Below are 23,717 nucleotides of genomic sequence, written 5' to 3' on the forward strand. Positions count from 1 at the left end.
ACCGAGACGGACACAGCGCAAGACACGGATAGCGATGCAGCGTGAATGACTACAGCACTAGAACGCGTAAACTATGCGCCCAAACCACGTGGAACTGCCAAGAAACACAATAAACCCGCAGACTGGTCATACATCTAACATCGACGAGACACCTTAGAGCGAAAAGGACACTATGATGTCCGAGATGGGTGACGTAACGCCGGGGATCGCTCATCCCAAAGAAAAAGAGCACAGGGAAGCACCCACCACCCCAACGAAAAAAAAGAACTGCAGAACAAGGACGATATAACCCTGCTAGGAGCACGACACCGTGTGGCAGCCACCGGCAGGCAGACATCTCCGCCGGTCAAAACCTACCAAGAAAGGGGAAAGAACAGGAAGCAAAAGCCCAGGAGCACAAATATACGCGAGGCCCGACACAAGCAGAGACATAAATGTCAAATCGCGAAACACACACACACACACACACACGAAAAGAAAACGAGAACGCGATCTCCAGCGCCTGAGCTGATGCATCCCACACTGACAAAGAAATGGGCGTGACCGACACCCGGACCGCAGCGGGAGAGGGCAACCCCATGCTCTGAACGCAAGTGACGTCATTCCATGATATTTTGTTTGCATAACGCACTATCCATCTATCGAGCGATAAGAATACGGCACGGAAAACGTGAACACTGACCGCTGCAATCGAAGTGCGCCGCTCCAACCCCGAGATACTGACGTTGGGGACCGCGCCAAACTCAAAGCCTGTAATCCCCCCCCCCCCCCCCAAAAAAAAAGAAAAAAAATTGCGCTGCACGGTGACAACAAATGATGAGCGACAGGGCATCACCTCTTCAAGAGCACTTGCACTATGCGACACAGTGCCCGCCTGCCTGTTGGGATAGTAGCAATGTCCCTCCCCCCTCCACCTCCGGCTTGCCTAGATGAGAATAATAAGTACGAAAGTTAATTTTTATATGCATCTAAGACGACAAACACTCAACCACCGGATCCAGGTTTCAATGTTGACACCGCTCGACCATTTAGCATGGGTGACAAAAACGACAACTTGTTCGCTTCACATGCCCTCTTCTTTGAGGAGCATACACAGCTAGCCCTATTTATTCTCGATCATCCCTCCTCACACCCAACACAATCGAATGACAATCTCCGCCCATTCGTATCCCAGACCGCTTCTCGTTCCCTGGTCACTCCAAATGTCACATGCGCAATGCTTCTTGTTTTAGTGTAGAAAGCCTTCCCTCTTCAGGACTCAATCTCAATTCTCACTACTCTTTTATATTCAGTTCTTAGTTTTCATAAATGAGCTAGAAGATATGTTCTCTCTTAAATTTGTGACCCTGAATGTGAGCGGTTTCCGAGAGAAAAATTAACAACGAAACATGTTATACTTTACGAAGAAAGAAGGCATAGATATACTCTTTGTACAGGAAGCTAATTTCTGGACCCCTGTAGATATGGGAATCTACAGGCGCGATTTCCACCTGGAAGCCTTTTTTTTCTGCGAACGCGCGAGTATGTTGCGTTGCCGTAATTTTTGTAACGGGGAGATTCAGGGAAAAAGAGCATTCTTTTTTCAGTTCGAATAGGCGGACATTGATTGTAAGACATCGAAAAGATGAGAAAAAAAAACAGGTTTGTCGACATTTACGCCCCAGTAAAGCGATCTGATACAAACACCTTTTATAAAGCTCTCCAACCTTTGCTACTGGAACCAATTCCACACATTGCCAGGGGACTTCAACTGCGTCCTGGACCTACACAGGGTCTTTCAGTGGCCCTGGATAAAGGGACTCCACTTATAACTCCAAGGAACTCTCCAAGATCCTGCAACACCTATATCTAACAGGCGCATGGGTTTCTTTACACGATGATCGATGTGAGCCCACCCCACACTTCTAGGAGGACTGCCAGTAGAATAGATAGAATAAATCTCCATGACTTTCTTATACCCATGCTTAAGGATTCACTGCAACGAAGCTCCCGAAGCTATTGCAAAAGAAAACCGACCATCTACCACTAGTAGCCACGGTCTGAGGCAGCCCAGTTCCTCGAGTGGGTACCCGAAGCTGGAGACTTGATGCCGCTCTCCTCGAAGACAACATCAACATCAAAGAATTCAAAAGGGAACTCGAACAGTTGAAGGAATAACAAGAATGAGCCGGAAAGAATGGGAAGTACTTAAAGAATGTAGGAAGAAAACCCTACAGGAAGAAGGAAAGGTTTGACACAGGACGTACTCTGCAGAAGTGAATGAATTGTTGAGAAGGATGCAGATTATCAGGATAGCAGATACAATTACCTCCTTCACAAACGAGCACTTGGAGACACACCAACTGAAGTAAAACCAGTTGCTCGAAAAAAGAACACGGAACGCAAGTAAAACAACAAATTCCTCACAACTGATTACAGAAGATGACGTGAATCACATCGATGTGAACGGTTCCAGGAAGACAACTGAAGCCGCACGTGCGGATAGAACCATCACGAAAGACCGAAGAGAAATGGACGATATATTCTTGGGTTACTTCCAAGACCAATTCGAGGCAGATAGCCCCACAGATATCAACTCAGCCGCAGGACGGATAGAGAGTTCTATGCGAAAGAGTGTAGCTACCCGAGCACGAAGAAATGGCCTGATATATGTGGGGACGTATCCCTTGAAGAACTTAAAAGCACAATCAAAAGTATGACACAGAAATCGGCCCCAGGTTGTGACGGATTACCAAAAGCTTTTTATAGAGCTTTCTTTGATACTGTAGGCGAAGCGTTAAGAAGAAATAATATGGTCATCCGAAAAAAAATGAAAGCGCCCTGTTTTGTAAGGGTATGGATAGTTCGCTGAAAGAAGGAGCCCCGCCGAGTAATTCTAAGTCGTGGCGCCGAATAATAATATTAAACCGACTATAATATTACAGCCGCAATGCTCAACAGAAGAAGGAAATTCATGCTACCTAAAATCATATCTCCATATCAGGCATGCCCAGCAACTGGAAGGTTTCTGTTTGCCAAGGGTAATACGTGACGTATTCGAATTTGCTAGGAAAAAACAGATGAACAGCGCGTTTTTTCTTTCGCTGGATCAAGGCAAAGCCTATGACTGGGTTAACAACCAGTATTTGTTTATGATTTTAGAACGGTTCCTGTTTGTTCACTTAATTATTCTTGTTTACAGTGATCTGACTTGAAATGTAGTCATTAATAACACAATTACCAAGAGCTTTAATTTAAAAAGGGAATCAGACAAGGATGCCGGCTAGGGCCAACGCTTTTCATTATGACCATGGAACCCCTGATCACAAACTTAGTGGGACCAGCAATCATCCGAGATTTCCGAATGACAGGTCAGGAGGAAATCAAGGTGTTAGCGTATGCTGACGATGTTTTTATCTTTGTAAGGCAAGCCTACGTGGATTTCAGCGAATTTTCAGCAAATACGCAGCTACCTAGTACAGCACTGAATGAGCAGAAGCGCAGAGCCCTCCTGTTTGGCTCATTTCCGCTGAATGCCACTGGCAATATACGCAAACTAGATACAGTAAAAGTAGTGGGAATATATTTCACAAAGAAGGTAGTGGCACCACTTGGCAGGTAGCTTTTGAAGAGATAATCAGGCCACAATTGGAATCCAATAATTAGATCTAACACTAAGAGAAAAAGCTCTGGCAATTAAAATCACATTGCGTGCCTTCGTTAATTATTCAAGCAGGGTCGCTGTTATGCCAAGTAAGACAGCAAACCAATTTAACAAGCTCATTAACGCCTTTTTATGGGTCAAGCTCCCACCCCTCAAGAGGAGCTTTCTACAGTTATTAGAAACAAGCGGAGACCTCGGCCTACTGCACGTCAAAATGAGATCCAGACTTTTTGGCCCTAAAGACAGTCCGCTACCTCCACCGTTCAACAGAGTACATTGGGGAACTGCTTATGTTTTATTGGTGCAGTACTTCCCGCCAGATCCTGGACAGTAACAGATACTCACGTCTGCAGGTAGAATCTCCTTCTGCCTTCTACAAGACAGCATCAAGTACAAAAATAATGATTCGATAAAGACTCATTAGCCGACATCACCGAAATCTTAACAGAAAATCAATTAACACCAGAAGATAGGGGGAAGACCACCGCAATGAAGAAGGGGGAGTTAAGGAATCCCAAGCTCCCACGAGAGGTACATGACTTTAACTTCAAGAGAAAATGGCACATGCTCCTCACAAGACAGCGTTTACACGAGCTGGCTATCGTGCCGAACGCTCGATGCCCAAATTGGAGTGCAGAATCTGCCACACATGCCCTCTTTGAATGCGTCGCAGCCAAAATCGTCCGGCGCCTCGTGTCGAGATTATTTCCTATATAAGGCCACCCAGCACATACTAAAAATAGGGGTGCATTCGCGAACTTGGATTTAATGGATACAATGTTCATAATTTGGAAAAGAAGTTGCCTCGCAGAGGGAAACAGGAAACCAGTCAAGGCAGCGTATCCAGCGCTACAAAAGTTACGGCTGCTTCCTTCGACGTTGGCATACAAAATTCTTCACTCTTAGAGATTAAAAACTAGCCTACGCCATCCTTCCATACTAATTAATCCTCCTCCCCAATTATTATCCTGGATGTAGACATGTCTTCTACTCTGTGCATTCTATAAGCTATTATAGCTCAACCACATGGTGTATGCGTTGCAAGTGTTGTATAAAACACGAGGTGCGCATGGTGGGTGCTGTTCATGGAGCTTGCTGTTCAGATGTTTGTTGAGTTATTGTACTGTACTCCAAATATGCTAAATAATGTAAACTCAACATTGGTGTGATTATTTCTCAAGATTCCACTTGCACCTCAGTGTAGTATGAAATTGTGAGCTATGCATTGCATGCATTGAAGACTAGATGAAAAATTTTTAAGCGTGGTCAAGGCCAGAAGTATATATTTATTTATGTTTTATTTAATTCGGATACTTTCATGGCCCGAAGGCATTACAGAAAGGAGTGGTAAGTGAAAAAAAAACAGTACATAATTATACAATAATAGGTATTACAAATCGGCAGAAGATACAGCAGTCTTGAAGCTGTCAACGTCCGAAATGGCAGCGATGGAGTGAGGAAGGTCGTTCCAGTCGGCGCTGGTCTTATGAATAAAAGAACCATGACACATTGTTGTTCTAAAAGATGGAACGCCAACTTCAAACATGTGATCGAAACGGGATGAAATGTATGAAGGGCGAGTAATAAGATTATCCTTTAATAGTGGGTTGTGGTGATAAAGCCTGTGGAAAAGACAGTCTAAAACGTTTACGACGCAATGAAAGGTCCGGTAACGTAAGTGTGTTTTTAATGGAAGTAATGCTGGCGTAACGGGAATAGTTGGATAAGATGAAACGTATTGCGCGATTCTGGATGGATTCTAGTGCGTATCAGTGTAATTTTATAGGGATCGCATACTGTGGATGCATATTCTAGCTTTGGTCGCACTAATGTTTTGTAGAGGGTAAGCTTTATCGGCACAGACGCAGCAGAGAAATTTCGACGCAAGTATCCAAGAACCCGGTTAGCGTTATTAGTGACGTGTTTGAGCGCGTATGCCATGATAAGTTACGTGAATTATGAACACCTAGGCATTTGTACGAGTTGACGGATTCAAGAGAAATATCGTGAAGTAAGCAAACACGCGTGTTGTCAGTGTTAGCGCGGCCCGATAATGCATTGTTTTACATTTATTAACGATTAGTCGCATGAGCCATTTATCGCACCAGTTGGATATGCTTCTAAGATCGTCTTGAAGCGTATCAGAATCAGTGTGGTTAGTTATTTTGTAATAAATGACGCAGTCATTTGCGAAAAGCCTGATAGATGAATGGGAAATGCATTTAGGAAGGTCGTTTATGTAAATCAGGAAAAGCAGAGGTCCCAGTACCGATCCCTGTGGTACACGCGGTGTGACGGAAGTGCGAGAGAGCGAACATTCATTAGCCGAAACGTACTGAGTTCAATTACACAGAAAGCTTTTAATCCAGTTTGGTACATTAGGGTCAGTGTTAAGCATGCTAAGTTTAAGAATGAGGAGAGGATGTGAAACAGTGTCGGAAGCTTTTGCAATGTCGAAAAACACGTAGTCTACATCGAAGCCCATCACTGTATATATGATGATAGTTGCAGTCGCAGATTGGTGTTAGTTTTACATTGAATAAACCTTCCCTTTTAGTAGCGGATGTATTGGCTTGCCCGTCCTCCGCTACCTTTATCTTCATAGAAGCACCCGGATTCTGCCCGGTTATAGCAGTGTCTTTGCTATCTCTACCCAGCCCACTGTAGTTCTGGAAAGGATGGACCCCTGCTGCACTATCAGGATAGGCATTCCTGCTGCTGCTACCGCCAGCTTGTGCTTCCTGGACGACCCAACCTGATCCTGCTTCCCGGTCCTGGCTCTGCCTGCTCCCTCCCGGTGCCTCCCGGAGCATTCTGCTCAACCTTGCGGTCCTACCACTGCTTTCAGGGCACCTGCTGATCCTGCTGACTAGCCTGGTGCTGTGCTGGGGCACAACCTGCTGGCCCCTGCTCCCGCCATCGTCCATCATGTGCCCGGCCCCTCTGCTGCCATTTCTGGTGGGCCCCTAGCCTGCGGACCTGGTCTCCTCTAAGGAAAGCCTCCTGCTCCGGGAGGCGATACCATCGAATGTATCCTGGGGGCCACGGCACGTGCCCAGAACGAGGACGATGGCGATTCCAACCCTACCCCTGGACAGGAACGCCAGCCGACACGTGAGGATGGCACACCCACGGTGTAATTCCCGGTCTCCCACACCGTGCGATGCTGCGAGGAGGGATGCCGAGCTGCGTACGCTGTAGTCAAATGGACAACACGGCGGCAGCCTCTCCAGCGGCATCTATAACAAATGCACGGCACCAGAATCCGGCGCAACATCTATGTATGCACCATCTGCGGCGAGACATTTCCTTTGTAAGAAAGGCCTCATACAAGCAGTTATTTATACAGACTCCCTCAGCGTCGTGAAGGCTTTGATGTCATTCTGTAAGCACAAAACTGCAGTACTCAATGAAATCTATTCCATCATGGGTAAACCTTACATATCCAACCACCATGTCATTATATGCTGGGTGCCTGGCCATAGGGGCATCGAATGTAATGCTCTGGCAGAGAGACGGCCACGTCAATTGCACCGCAAGCTATTAAACCTACCGCTGCTGTCCCTGTCACAGGTATCTGTGACATGGCTTGGCGAGTTTTTTTCAAGCGTGCATTCCGCGTAAAGCGGGCGATGTTTCGCTACATCGTGGACGCCGTGAGACCGCTGGTCGAGCGTCAGAACACGAACATCATCATCATCATCATCATCATCATCATCATCAGCCTGATTACGCCCACTGCAGGGCAAAGGCCTCTCCCATACTTCTCCAACTACCCCGGTCATGTACTAATTGTGGCCATGTTGACCCTCCAAACTTCCTAATCTCATCTGCCCACCTAACTTTCTGTCGCCCCCTGCTACGCTTCCCTTCCCTCGGAATCCAGTCCGTAACCCTTAATGACCATCGGTTATCTTCCCTCCTCATTACATGTCCTGCCCATGCCCATTTCTTTTTCTTGATTTCAACTAAGATGTCATTAACGCGCGTTTGTTCCCTCACCCAATCTGCTCTTTTCTTATCCCTTAACGTTACACCTATCATTTTTCTTTCCATAGCTCGTTGCGTCGTCCTCAATTTAAGTAGAACCCTTTTCGTAAGCCTCCAGGTTTCTGCCCCGTACGTGAGCACTGGTAAGACACAGCTGTTATACACTTTTCTCTTGAGGGATAATGGCAACCTGCTGTTCATGATCTGCGAATGCCTGCCAAACGCACCCCAGCCCATTCTTATTCTTCTGATTATTTCACTCTCATGATCTGGATCAGCAGTCACTACCTGTCCTAAGTAGATGAATTCTCTTACCACTTCCAGTGCCTCGCTACCTATCGTAAACTGCTGTTCCCTTCCGAGACTGTTAAACATTACTTTAGTTTTCTGCAGATTCATTTTTAGTCCCACCCTTCTGCTCTGCCTCTCCAGATCAGTGAGCATGCATTGCAGTTGGTCCCCTGAGTTACTAAGCAAGGCAATATCATCAGCGAAGCGCAAGTTACTAAGGTATTCTCCATTTACTCTTATCCCCAATTCTTCCCAATCCAGGTCTCTGAATACCTCCTGTAAACACGCTGTGAATAGCATTGGAGAGATCGTATCTCCCTGCCTGACGCCTTTCTTTATTGGGATTTTGTTGCTTTCTTTATGGAGGAGTACAGTGGCTGTGGAGCCGCTATAGATATCTTTCAGTATTTTTACATACGGCTCGTCTACACCCTGATTCCGCAATGCCTCCATGACTGCTGAGGTTTCGACTGAATCAAACGCTTTCTCGTAATCAATGAAAGCTATATATAATGGTTGGTTATATTCCGCACATTTCTCTATCACCTGATTGATAGTGTGAATATGATCTATTGTTGAGTAGCCTTTACGGAATCCTGCCTGGTCCTTTGGTTGACGGAAGTCTAAGGTGTTCCGGATTCTATTTGCAATTACCTTAGTAAATACTTTGTAGGCAACGGACAGTAAGCTGATTGGTCTATAATTTTTCAAGTCTTTGGCGTCGCCTTTCTTATGGATTAGGATTATGTTAGCGTTCTTCCAAGATTCCGGTACGCTCGAGGTCTTGAGGCATTGCGTATAGAGGCTGGCCAGTTTTTCTAGAACAATCTGCCCACCATCCTTCAGCAAATCTGCTGTTACCTGATCCTCCCCAGCTGCCTTCCCCCTTTGCATAGCTCCCAAGGCTTTCTTTACTTCTTCCGGCGTTACTTCTGGGATATCGAATTCCTCTAGATTATTCTCTCTTCCATTATCATCGTGGGTGCCACTCGTACTGTATAAATCTCTATAGAACTCCTCAGCCACTTGAACTATCTCATCCATATTAGTAATGATATTGCCGGCTTTGTCTCTTAGCGCATACATCTGATTCTTGCCAATTCCTAGTTTCTTCTTCACTGCTTTTAGGCTTCCTCCGTTCCTGAGAGCTTGTTCAATTCTATCCATGTTATACTTCCTTATGTCAGCTGTCTTGCGCTTGTTGATTAACTTCGAAAGTTCTGCCAGTTCTATTCTAGCTGTAGGGTTAGAGGCTTTCATACATTGGCGTTTCTTGATCAGATCTTTCGTCTCCTGCGATAGCTTACTGGTATCCTGTCTAACGGAGTTACCACCGACTTCTATTGCACACTCCTTAATGATGCCCACAAGATTGTCGTTCATTGCTTCAACACTAAGATCCTCTTCGTGGCTTAAAGCCGAATACCTGTTCTGTAGCTTGATCTGGAATTCCTCTATTTTCCCTCTTAGCGCTAACTCATTGATCGGCTTCTTATGTACCAGTTTCCTCCGTTCCCTCCTCAGGTCTAGGCTAATTCGAGTTCTTACCATCCTGTGGTCACTGCAGCGCACCTTACCGAGCACGTCCACATCTTGTATGATGCCAGGGTTAGCGCAGAGTATGAAATCTATTTCATTTCTAGTCTCGCCGTTCGGACTCCTCCATGTCCACTTTCGGTTATTCCGCTTGCGGAAGAAGGTATTCATTATCCTCATATTATTCTGTTCTGCAAACTCTACTAATACCTCCCCCCTGCTATTCCTAGTGCCTATGCCATATTCCCCCACTGCCTTGTCTCCAGCATGCTTCTTGCCTACCTTGGCATTGAAATCGCCCATCAGTATAGTGTATTTTGTTTTCACTCTACCCATCGCCGATTCCACGTCTTCGTAGAAGCTTTCGACTTCCTGGTCATCATGACTGGATGTAGGGGCGTAGACCTGTACAACCTTCATTTTGTACCTCTTATTAAGTTTCACAACAAGACATGCCACCCTCTCGTTAATGCTATAGAATTCCTGTATGTTACCAGCTATATTCTTATTAATCAGGAATCCGACTCCTAGTTCTCGTCTCTCCGCTAAGCCCCGGTAGCACAGGACGTGCCCGCTCCTTAACACTGTATATGCTTCTTTTGGCCTCCTAACTTCACTGAGCCCTATTATATCCCATTTACTGCCCTCTAATTCTTCCAATAGCACTGCTAGACTCGCCTCACTAGATAATGTTCTTGCGTTAAACGTTGCCAGGTTCATATTCCAATGGCGGCCTGTCCGGAGCGAACACGAACATGCCTGAAGCAATTGCGCTGGATAAACGTGTCGGGATCGGCTTGTACCGGTTGTGTTCCTCAACCGAAGACCGTAGTGTCGCCGAATTGTTCGCTGCGGGAAGCTCAACTGCCAACGTGTGCTACAGAGTTGTGCGAGGCCTTTATTCACACTATGGAGACGGAGTGGATCAAGATGCCCGCAGCTTCGAGCATGGCCGAGCACACTCGCGAGTTCATGGCCACGTTGGAATTTCCTCAAGCCATGGGATCACTAGACGCGTGCCGTTACCCCGTTTCACCGCCCAAGGAGAGCGCCACCGACTACAGGAACTATAAAGGATGGCAAGTCGTAGCTCTGACATGGTGCGCACTTTCATTAAATCACCTACATCTTTCAAGTTAGGTAATATTTTTAGAGTACGGAGAATGGATAATTAGTTTAATGCACGTAGCATAGTCCGCCATCTGCGTTGTAATACGGAGAATTGTCAGGCGAGTTTATGTACATGCTAAACATTGGTGTGTTTGTTCCGCCTGCGATGAGCCTGCAGAGCAACTTTGTGGCTTGAACAATGATACTAGCAATGCGAATTAATGAGGTCTTTTTAATGCAGGGAGAGCATCATCCTCCTCGCACTGATCAACCACAAGTATAGGTTCCGTTACATAAATATGGGTTCTCCTGGCTCGCTGCCACGATGCATATGTATACCACCGGCCAAGACAAGCAGTCGCAGTCAAGGGCCCCCTCTTCAGCCGACCAGTAGTAACAATCAGTGGTACAGCTGTGCCACGCTTAATACTATGCGACCAAGCGTTTCCGCTCACTGTAAACCTGATCAAGCCATTCAGCCACAGGGCACAGTTAAGCGAAGAACAAAGGTTATTTAATTACAACTTTTCCAAAGCTCGACGGATTGTGGAGAGTGCCTTTGGTAGGCTCAAGGCAAAATTTCGCTTTACCTTGCAAAGGATGGAGTGCGACACCGACAATGCCCGCCTTGTCATTCGTGCCTGCTGTGCTCTGAACAATGTGTGCGAACATTTTCGCGACGCTGTGCTCCAACACTCGTTGGTCGAGGTTCAAAACACTGGCGGTGGCCTCCATCAGCCTGACCACAGAACAGACGCTGAGGAAGGCACAGACTGTGATGTGAGAGCAGCTCTTGTCAGGCACTTCCAGCAGAGCTGATAATTTTATGCTGAAGCTTTGTGGATTTTCATGCTTTGTCAGGTCAATGAGTCCACTGTCATGAAATACTTGTGCGCCTAGTAGAAGTTAAATTCTGCTAAGCGCACAAATATTTTTCTGCACTCAAAAGAGCGATTTAGAACACACATTAAAGTATTCTGTACAACATCCACAAGATGGGCAAGATATGTTCAGCCAGTATCTGCTGCTTGAGGTCATCGTCCATCTTCCTCGTCTTTGGAACCCGGCTTGTAGTACCCACACTAGCAGGGTTGGCACTGCTTATAGCAGTGCTCAAGGAGGCAGGGCTGGAGGAGGCCAGGCTGGGAGAGGCCGGGCTGCTGGAGGCCGGGCTACTGGAGGCCAGGCTCCACGTGGGAAGGGAGTTCAGTCCTGGGTTGTCCAGAGGTCCGATGGGCGCACTCTCCTTCCATTACAGCCCGTTCTCATTGTCAACGACAGCATTTTCGCTGCCGCTTATCATCTCCATGATGACCTGCATAATGATTTAAGTACCTTATTTGCATCTTTCATAACTTAAGAATTTTTTGCAAGATGACATTCCATCAGGGCGCTTAACACTGCGATGCAATCATACGCACACTAATCCATACACTAGTGTAAGTGCTATAGTTGAATAGGGAACGCCAAGAAAACGGGAATGCACCTCGTCTGTTTTACGTGATTGCAATGACTGGGTACCAGCAAACAGCTGTTATATTTACGCGCTTACACTATCCTGAGGACTGTACACGCACGGGAACGTAGTAGCTGCAACCAGCAGTATGAGCCACAATTTAGGACAATGCTGCACTTTCATCCTACAAAGTAGCATGTAATAGAGCGAGCTGTGCACATTCAGTTACATCATCGAGCAAGCGAATGGCTTCACAGATTATTCTGCACATACTGAAGGCTTTTCAAAAATGCTATACATCTTCAACAGTCACATGCCTCTCTTGAACCCTTGATGGGTCGTTGGCCGGGAGTGTCCCCGAAAAACTATGTATGCGCCAGAAATGTGTCCAAGGTATGGCTCCAGCACCAGTCTTCTGATTCTTCATCCCAAACCTGAAATGTTATAAAGGAGAAGGTTTGATTAACTATAAAGATGCATCTGCGGGCACAGATAAAAATATACTGATCACATTCGCCTAACCGAGAGAGAAGAGGAACAGGAACACCAGACAGCCTTATTACATTTTATTCGAACTTAACCAAATTGTTTTTTTGGAATCCACGTCACGTGACTATAACTTTCGCACAATATGCTGCGTTGTAATTTCCCGCATCAGACCCCTGAACTCACATTAGTCAATTACCTTGAGTTTGGACACTAACCAAACACATCTTGCACAAGGAATATCCTTGAAAAATTATGCTTGTTCGAGGCGGAGTTTACGGCTCATTAAAAGTGCCATGGGGTGGCGGAACGAAAATTCCACGACAAATCAAATTCTGCAAAAATCCACCTGTCAATTTTTTTTTCTCATTAAACACCTCTCTCGCTCACGGCCAAGCCCTGGTGAGACACAAACGGTTAATCGTGAGGTCACCGGACAAATTTATGAAAGCCACTTACCGATAAGTGTGCGGAAGATTTTCAATCTTGTGGTGAACTCGTAGGCGAGTTCTTTCAAAGCTCGCCTGTCGCAGGGTCGCGGCGATGTAATCGTAAACGCCGCTGTTTCGCTTCTGACGGCGTAGGTCACTAAGGCGGTCCTCACACACACACACACACACACACAAAACTCGCCCGAGAAAACACTTATTCACTGTGAGGTGAGGAAAAATAAGTGCTACACAACTTAATACGTTAATGATAGAAGAACTGCAAGATAAACTAAACACGCGGAAATGAAAAAGTAAAAAGCAAGAAAGTACGCAGGCAAATAAGAATGCAGATAGCAAAATGGGGGCGATATGACGGCAGCCGGCAGCACATGGAGTAGAAGGAGAGTGTACTAGACAACATGTAGAAAAGAATGAACACAATCAAGTCGCTGTTGTCCAGAGTAGGTGCAGTTTGCACGTATCAACTGGCAAAAATACCTTATTGAATAATACATAACACTCATATATAGTAATTTTACAGCGTTTTGGTTTGATTAGTTTTTTCTAACCGTGAGTACAAGCACAGTGTGAACCAAAGCGTATGTTCGCGCTCTTTCCGCTTCCGTTCCTCAAAGGCCGTCGAGATTTCGAGAGTTGCAGAGCGCTCCGTTGACTCGATAAACTATTGACTCGGCGGCCTTCGAAACTGCCCGTGTAGCACCTCAAACTTGATCTTTGAGTCAACTGACTATCGGTTAGAAGGCCTTCCAAAGGCCCGTGTTACACGGGTCTTCGAGTGAGATCGCGAGCTGTGGGAAAGGTGAACCACGGGGGTAGTGGATCATGTCTATAGACAATGCCAGGTAATGTGTCCACTATGCCAAGGTTCCGACACATCGCTTCAAATCGCAGGAGCAGTGGTCTAGTAGTTTGCGGTTTGTTGTTGAATATTATTCTGGTAGGACATTTTGTGACAAGTGGATAGCAAATGTGTTTTGGTAGAGACTGCACCTTAAGGATATATGTACAAGTTAGAGCGGCTCTTTTACTTTTGAGAGAGGTTCGTTTCTTTCTACATAAAGGCTGGCTATAGGAGACGTTCGGTATGCACCGCATGAAATACGCAAGCCTGACTTATGCACTAGGTCTAATTTCTTGAAGTATGACGGTCTTGCTGAACCATACAGTATACAGCCATAATCTGAGGAGGAACGAAACAAAGAGCGGTAAATGTGTAGAAGGCATGTTCTATCGGACCCCCAGTGTTTACGTGACAGTACTTTGAATATATTCAGCGACTGGGAAGCTTTCGTTTTGAGGGTATTTATGTGCGGTACGAATGTGAGCTTTTTGTCACAAGTTATACCTAAAAATTTTTGTTCATTCTTTAGTGGAAGTACGGTTTCCTTTAGGTGCATGGTGCGGTCCACCTGTAGGCCTTTTTTGAGTGAGAAGAGGACAGCAACTGTTTCTTGCGGCGAAAACTTAAATCCATTTTTGTCTGCCCAAATCGTGAGTTTGCTTAATGTGGCTTGTATCTGTCTCTCGCATATTGGCAAGCTGGAGGACGTGCATGCTATTTGAAGGTCATCGACATATAGAGAATACATAATGAACCTTGGAAATATTTTTACTTACTATGGGGTTCATTTTTGTTATGAAAAGTGTGGTACTTAACCATCCGTGTTTCCTTTTAAGGCAATTTCTGGCTTACCAGTACTCTTCTCGCAGTAGGAATGGCGTTTTTTTTTTTTATATTGGAGAAATGTGCCTAGTTCTCTTTTAAGCTGTTTTCTGGCTTACCACTCTATTGACAGTAGGAGTCATTTTCTGGTATCGTAGAAAGGTAATTTGCTAATGCAAGTGATATCATTTTTTCTTTACTCTCTTTAGAGAACACAGCAGCAATTCGATGACACAAAGGGTCAAGCATGGCAAGAAACTTGAAAGTTTTAGATGGAAAAGTTACAGACAGCGACAATTCATTTAAAAATAATTTTTTTTCACGGAATTAAGTGGAATGCAGTAGACCACTGGTATGATCCTAAGCCACAATGACTGCATGTCCAATGCTCTAGTAAATCTGTGCCAGCTGCTGTTTGATCTGTGACTGTTGTCACGTTTACAACCACGGCTCTGATGCTGCAGCTGCCGTTCCTTGATAGCACCAGATTACAGGTGGTGTCTGTACCACATACGTTACAGGAATAACAGTTCAAAGGATTTGGAGTTTTTCAAAAACTATGTTTACCCTGTTTTCACTCTCACTGTCTTAGGCTGAAGCCGAACCATGTGCTGCCACACGGTTATTCCGCTTCCTTTCCATGGAGGCAAGGCTACCTGCAAGCAAAATTAACATCAAATAAATCAACTTTCCACATAACACAATGCTCGGGGAGTGAAAGAAGTATTTTAAGAAGCACATGGTTCAGTTTCAAGTATGCACTAGCAATGATGTAGCAACTGCATGACATTTCTGTAGTACAGCTGAATTGGAGTGTAAGCATAGTTATGATATACTGCGAATTGAAGAGCCCCTTGAAGTCGTCAGCTGCACGTGCGCCACCTCAGTATTTGTTTACTTTCACTTAGGCCTGCGTCGCTCCAGAACACGCAATAATTATGGGTGGTTCTATGAACGAAACAGGTGTGTGTTGCTGTTCGAGATATTTTTCTTTTCATCAACAAGTGGCACACAGCAGCACCATCAATTAGCCCACACTAACACGTGCAGTACTTGTGCCCAGCACAAGTTTTCTGTAAGCTGGAAGGTCTTATTCATTATAATGTGGTAGTATTACACATGTCAATCATGGCCGTCAGCAATGTATGTACGAGAGTACGTCCACAGCTGCATTGGAGTTGCCTAATGAACGACATTACATGCTCTCCAGTTTCTGCACAAGCATGCCAGTGAACGTATCTGTACTTTATGGAATGACACTAGGAAACCAATGATTTCGAAATACCATATGATGACAATTCACAAATCTCACTACGACAACTGTTCAACTTCAAGTGCTGCACATCAGCCTGTAAGTGTATCATGTGGTTTCTGTAATATGTTCAGGAATGCAAGAAAATGTACGGAGAAATGTGGAAAACAGGCTGTGTCGTCAACTCACGAAAACTAAGTGGTCTCACAATGCATGGCACGTGACACATGTGGCCACTGCGATGTGAAGAAAACTACATGTTTTTGTGGTGCGTCTCACTTGATTCCGTTCAGTGCTACTGGGCACAAGTAAGCTGGTTTTCAGCGGCTTACAAAACGAAGTGCTGATACACGTTGCATTTTTATTAGCAATGAATGTGGTACCACTGTCAGCATTATACATAATAGTCCATTGGGGGGATCTCATAATTCTGCTGCATTGCAGTTGCTTGGGAATGTTTTTTTTTTTCGAAATTAAGAAATACCCACCCAATAACCCCTAAAAAATGCAACACGTTGCGAATTCCGCGACCACATTCCTGGAAGCACTGAAATTCAAGCTCACACCTCAACGGTGTAATTACATGAGCTGCAGATATTCAAATTAAGACAATGTGCTTGGTCTAGTAATTTGCTTTTGGGAGCATGACTTCGTAAGCAAGCTTCACAAGCCAGTCAATATCAGGTAGCTCACAAAAGAATGACAGGTGGACATCAAGGAATGCATAACTGCTCCAACTGACAATATTGTCCTTGCGGCTTGAGTGCCATCGCTGCAATTCAAGCTAAATCATACATAGATTGCATACAACTTACGCTGCAAACTACAAATAATTGTCCTTTTACAACAATGCAAAGACAGCTTTCTTGAGGAATAACTAAAGCGCTATGGCAGCGTGGCTTGCCTAAAGGTACGTCCACACTAGCGACAAAAACGCGCGCGGGCAAGTCCGCAGTCGCGTTTTGCGGCACGCGGCAACGGCACGTGGAGTCCCGCGCTGTCTCGTTCCATTCGGTACATCTCGTGACAATGCGCTCTCCGTTCTCCCGATTTCGTGTTCCATCGGAAGTGTCTTTGTTTCTTTGCGCCACTGCCGGCCACGCTCAGGCATGTCGGATACGGACGAGGAGCTACTGGTGACTGTGAACACTATAATACTTATTTGTTCTTTACTTGTGCGACGCCGATGTGCCAGAAAGCGGACGAGAAAATTTTGTGTGCGCCCTATATGGCGCTACAGGGACACTGAGGGCCAGGCGCACACTCTACTTCCCCGCCTGCGCGCGAGAGATGAAGGATACTTCAGAGAGTAAGTGTGATCGATAACTACTTCTTCAATTCAGTGCTTGCCACCTGCAGATTGTAGAGGCTCACAAATGATTGAGCCGTTTCTTGTAGCTACCTGCGAATGTCGCCGAGTGTCTTCAAAACTTTGCTCGGTCTCGTGCGGCCCCTGATTGAGCGGCAGGTGACACCGTTCCGGGATCGCATTCATTGGCATCCCGGAACGGATTCATTCATTGGAATGAATGGGAACAGATCCCATTCACTGGGATCCCGTTCCGGGATCCCATTCATGGTTTCATTGCGAGACCAACGCACTAAAATGCCTCTATACCGTGCATTGGTGCACGCTCAAGAACCCTAGGCGACCAAATATCCCCCCCCCCTTCTGCACGCACGCACACGCTTACTTATGGTGTGCCCCATTATCAGTTCGTTGTTCTCGAACGTCAAGCCCGAGTTTATCTTCATTCAGTATTTTCGGTTGTGAAAAAATTGACAGACCAGTCAGCAATTATTTACTTATCTGTTTATGTTATTATTGAAATTGTATTTGTATTGTTAGTGTGGAATATCCCGAGAACATTTTGTAGAGCACAATATTGAGTGTTAATTTCAAAATAAAAGTTAACATGATATTTTTACAGGTTCCTTGCCAACGGAGACACCTTCAGGAGCTTATCGTACAATTTTCTAACAGGGAGGTCAACAGCATGTGAAATTGTCAGACAAAAAACTTCCGCCCTTTGGAACGCTCTCTTTAGTCAACGTATTTAAGGTTTCCGGCAACTTCCCAGAAGTGGCTAACGGTAAGCACATAAGCTGTGTAACTTGTGTTGTCTGGAATCTGAGTAGCCAAGGTATAGCAGTGCTTTCTAAGGATACCGTGCAAGAGTTCAATATGACATCGTTCTGTATCCCGAGTTTGGGCTGGTCGAGTACGTAATATGGGTGATAGGTTTGCCTTTGCTATTTTCAGATCGCTGCAGACATGAAAGAATTTTGGCACTTTACCAATTGTATAGGAAGCGTCGACGGTAAACGTGTGCACATCCAATGCCCAGACAACTCTGGATCAAGGAATTTAAATTATGAGGAAACATTCAGTGTTGTCCTCCTAGCTGTGTGTGATGCACATTACAAGTAAGTCAATTCTTTCAATGCTTGGAACTTTGTTGATTTCCTGAGCTTGCACTCAAGAGGTCTCAGGTCACCACAGCAAGCTCAACTGTCAGTGTGCTCTAATTTGCAACAGACGCCTTTTCAAACTTTGTGTGTTTACCATAAACATAGAATAACAAATTCAGTACCCAGTTCCGTAGACAACTGCAAAATAAATAGAGAATGTACAGGGGTGTGTTCTTTACTGTACTAATGTGTGTCTACTTCTAGGTTCACCTATGTAGGCATTGGCCATTACGGCGGTGAAGGTGACAGCGGGATCTTTCAGCGATCACCTCTGCTGGAAGTGCTGGAAAATGGTTTGTTGGGCATTCCTCAGCCAAGGAGCATTGGCTCAATAGGTCCGATTCCATACAAAATGGTTGGCGATGAAGCTTTTCCGCTGAAGCCTTTCATGATGAGGCGCTATCCAAGACGAGGTCAGTTAGAAGTCATTTCCACTTCATAACTCTGCCTTTAACACACTATTTATGCTGCTTTTCTAGTAAAGTATGGTGTTCTGCTCCTTCTTTTATAATGGTAATTAAAGCTACATCAAACTCGGCGTGTAAATTGCAATACTTTCTATTGACATAAATCCGTGAGATATCAGTCTGCACGGTAGATAACACTGGTTTAGCGACTTAGCTAAACCAGAGTAAACTGAGGAATTGCTTGAGGTGTACTGTTTCCCCTTTTCTCAGATCTGCAGAAGTTCAGGAGTGACCCAGCTCAGTGGCAAGAGTACCTGAAAAGGGTAACATTCAGCTATCGCTTGAGCCGAGCAAGACGGTTGATTGAAAATGCCTTCGGAATCATGTCAAGCAGATGGAGAATTTTGCGGCGACCATTTCGGGCATCGGAGGAAACGACACAAAATATTGTGTAGTTATGTGTTGTGTTGCACAACTTCTTGCTCAGTTCGCCGCAATCACGATCTGCATACAGCCCACCGGGTTTCACTGATCATGAGGACTGGGAAGGCAACATCGTAGAAGGATCCTGGAGAGCTGGCAGCGACAATCTGCCGAGCATGCGGGATCTCATCACTATATCTGGATATCATTCAGCAAGGTGAACTATCTCGCAAGTGAAAGCATGCACAATCAGGATTCCCTTGTTGGGCCACTGATGGTGCTGCATTTTGTTGCTTTTGCGGGACAGGTATGGATATGCGCAACCACTTGGCAACCTACTTTATGAATGAAGGACGGGTGCCATGGCCGGAGAGGATAGTTACCCGTGCGGAAATAGAGGTAATGATGCAGTTTTGAATCATTTACTCAAAACATATGTTGCAGGCGCATAAATTCACAATAATGCTGCACAAATTGGAAAGTATTCTTTATTGTTGGAATGTAGCTCAGTACTCAGTCGGGCAGTTCCATCTGAGCCTCAAAAATAAGCGAATGAATTTTAAACACTACTGATGATGTTTGAGGTTTAATGGCGCAAGGACCAGGTATGGCCAAAGAGCGCCATGCTAGTGGTAATGAACATGTCGTGGTGTGATGGGCTCTGTGAATTTAATGTGACGTGGATGTAAAGGGGCCTAAAAGAGTGTGTAAATTGCATAAAAATTACACGTAATAAAATTATGGCAATCATTAATGACATGTACTATGATCACTAGAATGCATTAAAAAGAATGATGCATTGTATTAAATATGCGAGATGCTAAAATTGTCTAAGAGCACTAGTGCCTCGCCAGAGCCCTTGAAACGCAAGGGCCGAGAGGCATGTGCTATACGAAATAGCTTTCACAGCGGCATCCTCTGGAGAGAGTAGACGCTATGAACGTATAGGGCTAATTACATGTAACACAACAACTTTCAGGAAGTCTAGAACTGCGTTAGTGTCAAAGAGCGGTTCTGGGCCGAGTAACATTACAGGATGAAGGGGAATGTGCTGCCGGTATGCTAACGGAAAATGTTTCTTTCTGTCAGATTCGGCTTTCCGACACTCCAGGAGGACATGGAGGACGGTCATCCTCTCCCCGCATCTCCCACAGGTTGGGGGCTCATTTCCAGTGAGTAAAAATTGTGGGTGCCAAATGTGTGTCCTATTCTTAGACGGCACAATAGGACATCTGTTCGGCGTGATTTTGTTGCAGAGGGCCAGAACCCTAATTGTGGCTTTATTATGTGCAATTTATTATTTGTTTCCATGTCCCACGAGCGTTGCCAGTAGTTTCGCAGTTTTCTGCGCAAGTAGGGCCTCAGATCTGTGACAGGGACTGCTGCGGTAGGATTTACAGAATACGATGCAATTGATGTGGCCATCTGGTCCGCCAGAACATTGCCTTCGATGTCCCTATGACCCGGCACCCAGCATATGATGACATGCTGGTTACATATATACGTTTTACATAGGACGGAATAGAGTTCATTGATTACTGGATTTTTGTGCTTAGAAAATGACATTAAGGCCTTCACAGCACTTAGGGAGTCCGTATATATAATTGATTTCTCGAGTTTTGATTTCTTTATGTACTTTACAGCCGACAACAGTGCGTAGGCCTCAGCCGTAAAGATGCTTGTTTCCGGATGCAGTACATCGGATTCCGAGAAGGATGGGCCGACGGCTGCATAGGACACCCCCTCGCGTGACTTCGATGCGTCTGTGTAGAACTCCGTGCAAGAGTGTTTGTATTGGAGTTCCCGGAAATCCATTTGTATTTCAATCTCTGGAGCGTGTTTTATAACTTGCATGAAAGATATATCGCATTGTATCATCTGCCACTCCCAAGGAGGTAGCAGCTGAGCTGGAGGCATTAGGCGATGTTTGAGGATTGGGACATCCATTTCAACACTAAGCTCCCTCACACGCATCGAGAAAGGTTGTCTTACGGAGGGACGATTCCGAAAGAGTGTAGAACATGTCATATCATTAGCGGCATTAAAACACGGATGTTGAGGATTAGAGTGCACTTTCAGAAAATATGTTTGGCTGATGTATGTTCTCTGCAGATGAAGTGACCACTCATTTGATTCTACGTATAAACTTTCAATGGGGCTTGTTCTGAAAGCGCCCGTGGCTAAGCGGATTCCTAGATGGTGGACCGGATCTAGCATCTTTAGCGCGCTCGGGACGGCAGAATGATAGATCACGGCGCCATAATCTAATCGTGACCGCATCAGGCTCTTATAGAGATTCATTAGGCATGTCCTGTCGCTACCCCACGTAGTCTGCGATAGAAGTTTCATTAGGTTCATTGTTTTCAGACATTTTTCTTTAAGATGTTTAATGTGTGGGATGAAAGTGAGTCTATTGTGAAGTATAACACCTAGAAATTTGTTTTCTTTGTTTACAGGTATCTGTTGTCCACACAGTTCTAAGTAAGGATCCGGAACCAGGCCTCTCTTTCTTGTAAACAGAACACAAGAACTCTTGAGAGGATTGATTATAAATCCGTTTTTCTCTGCCCACTGTGACACCTTGTTCAAACCGTGCTGTACCTGTCTCTCGCAGACTGTGAGGTTGCAGGATTTGAAACCTATTTGTATATCGTCTACGTAGACGGAATAGAAAATAGCTGGTGGTAAAGATGCACGAAGCGTGTTCATCTTTACGACAAAGAGAATGCAGCTGAGTACGCTACCCTGGGGTACCCCAGTTACCTGTATAAATGTACGCGACAGTGCAGGACCTATTTTCACTCGAAATGTACGGTTCTCTAGGTAGCTTTCTATAATGTTTAACATATTGCCGCGGATACCTAGCGCGGAAAGATCGCGCAGGATTCCGTACCGCCAGGTTGTGTCGTACGCTTTTTCCATATCCAGAAATACAGATAAGAAAGATTGCTTGTGCACGAAGGCATCGCGAATGCTCGCTTCGATGCGCACAAGATGGTCGGTTGTAGATCGCCCTTCCCGAAAACCACATTGAAATGAGTCAAGCATTTTACTGGACTCTAGGAGATGCACGAGACGGCGATTGATCATTTTTTCAAGTACCTTACAAAGGCAACTTGTCAGGGCTATCGGGCGGTAACTTGTCACTGAGGAAGAATCTTTGCCTTGTTTCAAAACCGGGATCACAATGGCTTCCTTCCATGCAGTCGGGAGGTATCCCGCAGCCCAGATGGTGTTGTAAATTGTGACTAGTGTAACTTGGGTGTTTTTATGTAAGTTTTTGATCATTTCATACATGATTCTGTCAGATCCCGGTGCAGAGCTCTTGCATGCGCTCAAGGCAGCTCTCAACTCGGCAATGCTAAAAGGGCAGTTATATGGTTCATTCTCTTGACATTTTCTCATGAGGGGCTTACATTCTTCTATTTGCTTATATTTCAGAAAGGATTGCGAGTAATGGTTGGCACTTGATACGCTCTCAAAGTGCTCTCCAAGTGAGTTCGCCTGGTCTTGTAGGGTATCGCCTTGTGTGTTTACCAAAGGGAGTGAATATGCTGGTCGCCCTCTTATACTATTGAGCCTGTTCCAGGCTTTGGCCTCATCTCTGAACGAGTTAATACTCGATAGAAACTTCTGCCAACTTTCTCGTCTGGACTGTCGGCGGGTTCGCCTACCTTGGGATTTTACTTTTTTAAAATTCCTAAGATTCTCCGCAGTGGGAGAAGCGCGTAGCAACCCCCACGGCCTGTTCTGATTTTTACGAGCGATCCTACAATCGTCGTTCCACCACGGGACACGCCGTTTGCACGCCAAGCCATTTACTTCTGATATGCATATAGATGCGACATCTAATATGAATGCTGTAAAGAACTCGACTGCAACATCAATTCCTAAGGAAGACAGGTCAGCCCATGAGATACTAGTAAGAGATCGAAATTTCTCCCAATCAGCTGTCTCAATTTTCCACCTAGGAGCGTGTGGTGGATATTCGTTTTCTTTCGGTGATCTTAGCAGTATAGGGAAGTGATCGCTGCCGTAAGGGTTGTCGGTAACTTCCCATTCAAGTTCAGGCAGTACAGACGAGGAGACTATGCTAAGATCTATGGAAGAATAGGTTCTGTTTGCAAGAGAGTAATATGTGTGTTTCTTCTTATTCAACAGACACGCACCAGAAGAAAAAAGGAACTGTTCGACAAGACGTCCTCGCGCATCTATATGAGGGTCACCCCACAGGTAGTTATGTGCATTGAAATCGCCAAGAACAACATAGGGTTCTGGCAATTCATCTATAAAGGTCTGAAATTCATGTTTGCTTAGTTTATAATGTGGGGGAATATAAAGCGAGGAAATAGTGATAAGTTTGTTTAGCAGAATAGCCCGAACCGCCACTGCCTCAAGGGCCGTTCGTAGCTGTACACGTTAACAGGCTATGCTTTTTTGAATTATAATTGCAACACCGCCCGATGATGCGACAGCATCATCGCGATCTTTGCGAAATGTAACATACTGTCGAAGAAAGTTTGTGTATTTTGATTT

General features: G+C 45.2%; 1 pseudogene; it reads left to right on the plus strand.

Annotated features, from left to right (window-relative positions):
• Nucleotides 1-11,565: 11,565 nt before the first annotated feature.
• LOC140219602 (uncharacterized) lies at nucleotides 11,566-19,598 on the plus strand (annotated as a pseudogene).
• The last annotated feature ends 4,119 nt before the right edge of the window (nucleotides 19,599-23,717 follow it).

The sequence above is a fragment of the Dermacentor andersoni genome, chromosome 1 (genome assembly GCF_023375885.2).
Source record: "Dermacentor andersoni chromosome 1, qqDerAnde1_hic_scaffold, whole genome shotgun sequence".
In the NCBI taxonomy this organism is placed as follows: domain Eukaryota; kingdom Metazoa; phylum Arthropoda; class Arachnida; order Ixodida; family Ixodidae; genus Dermacentor; species Dermacentor andersoni.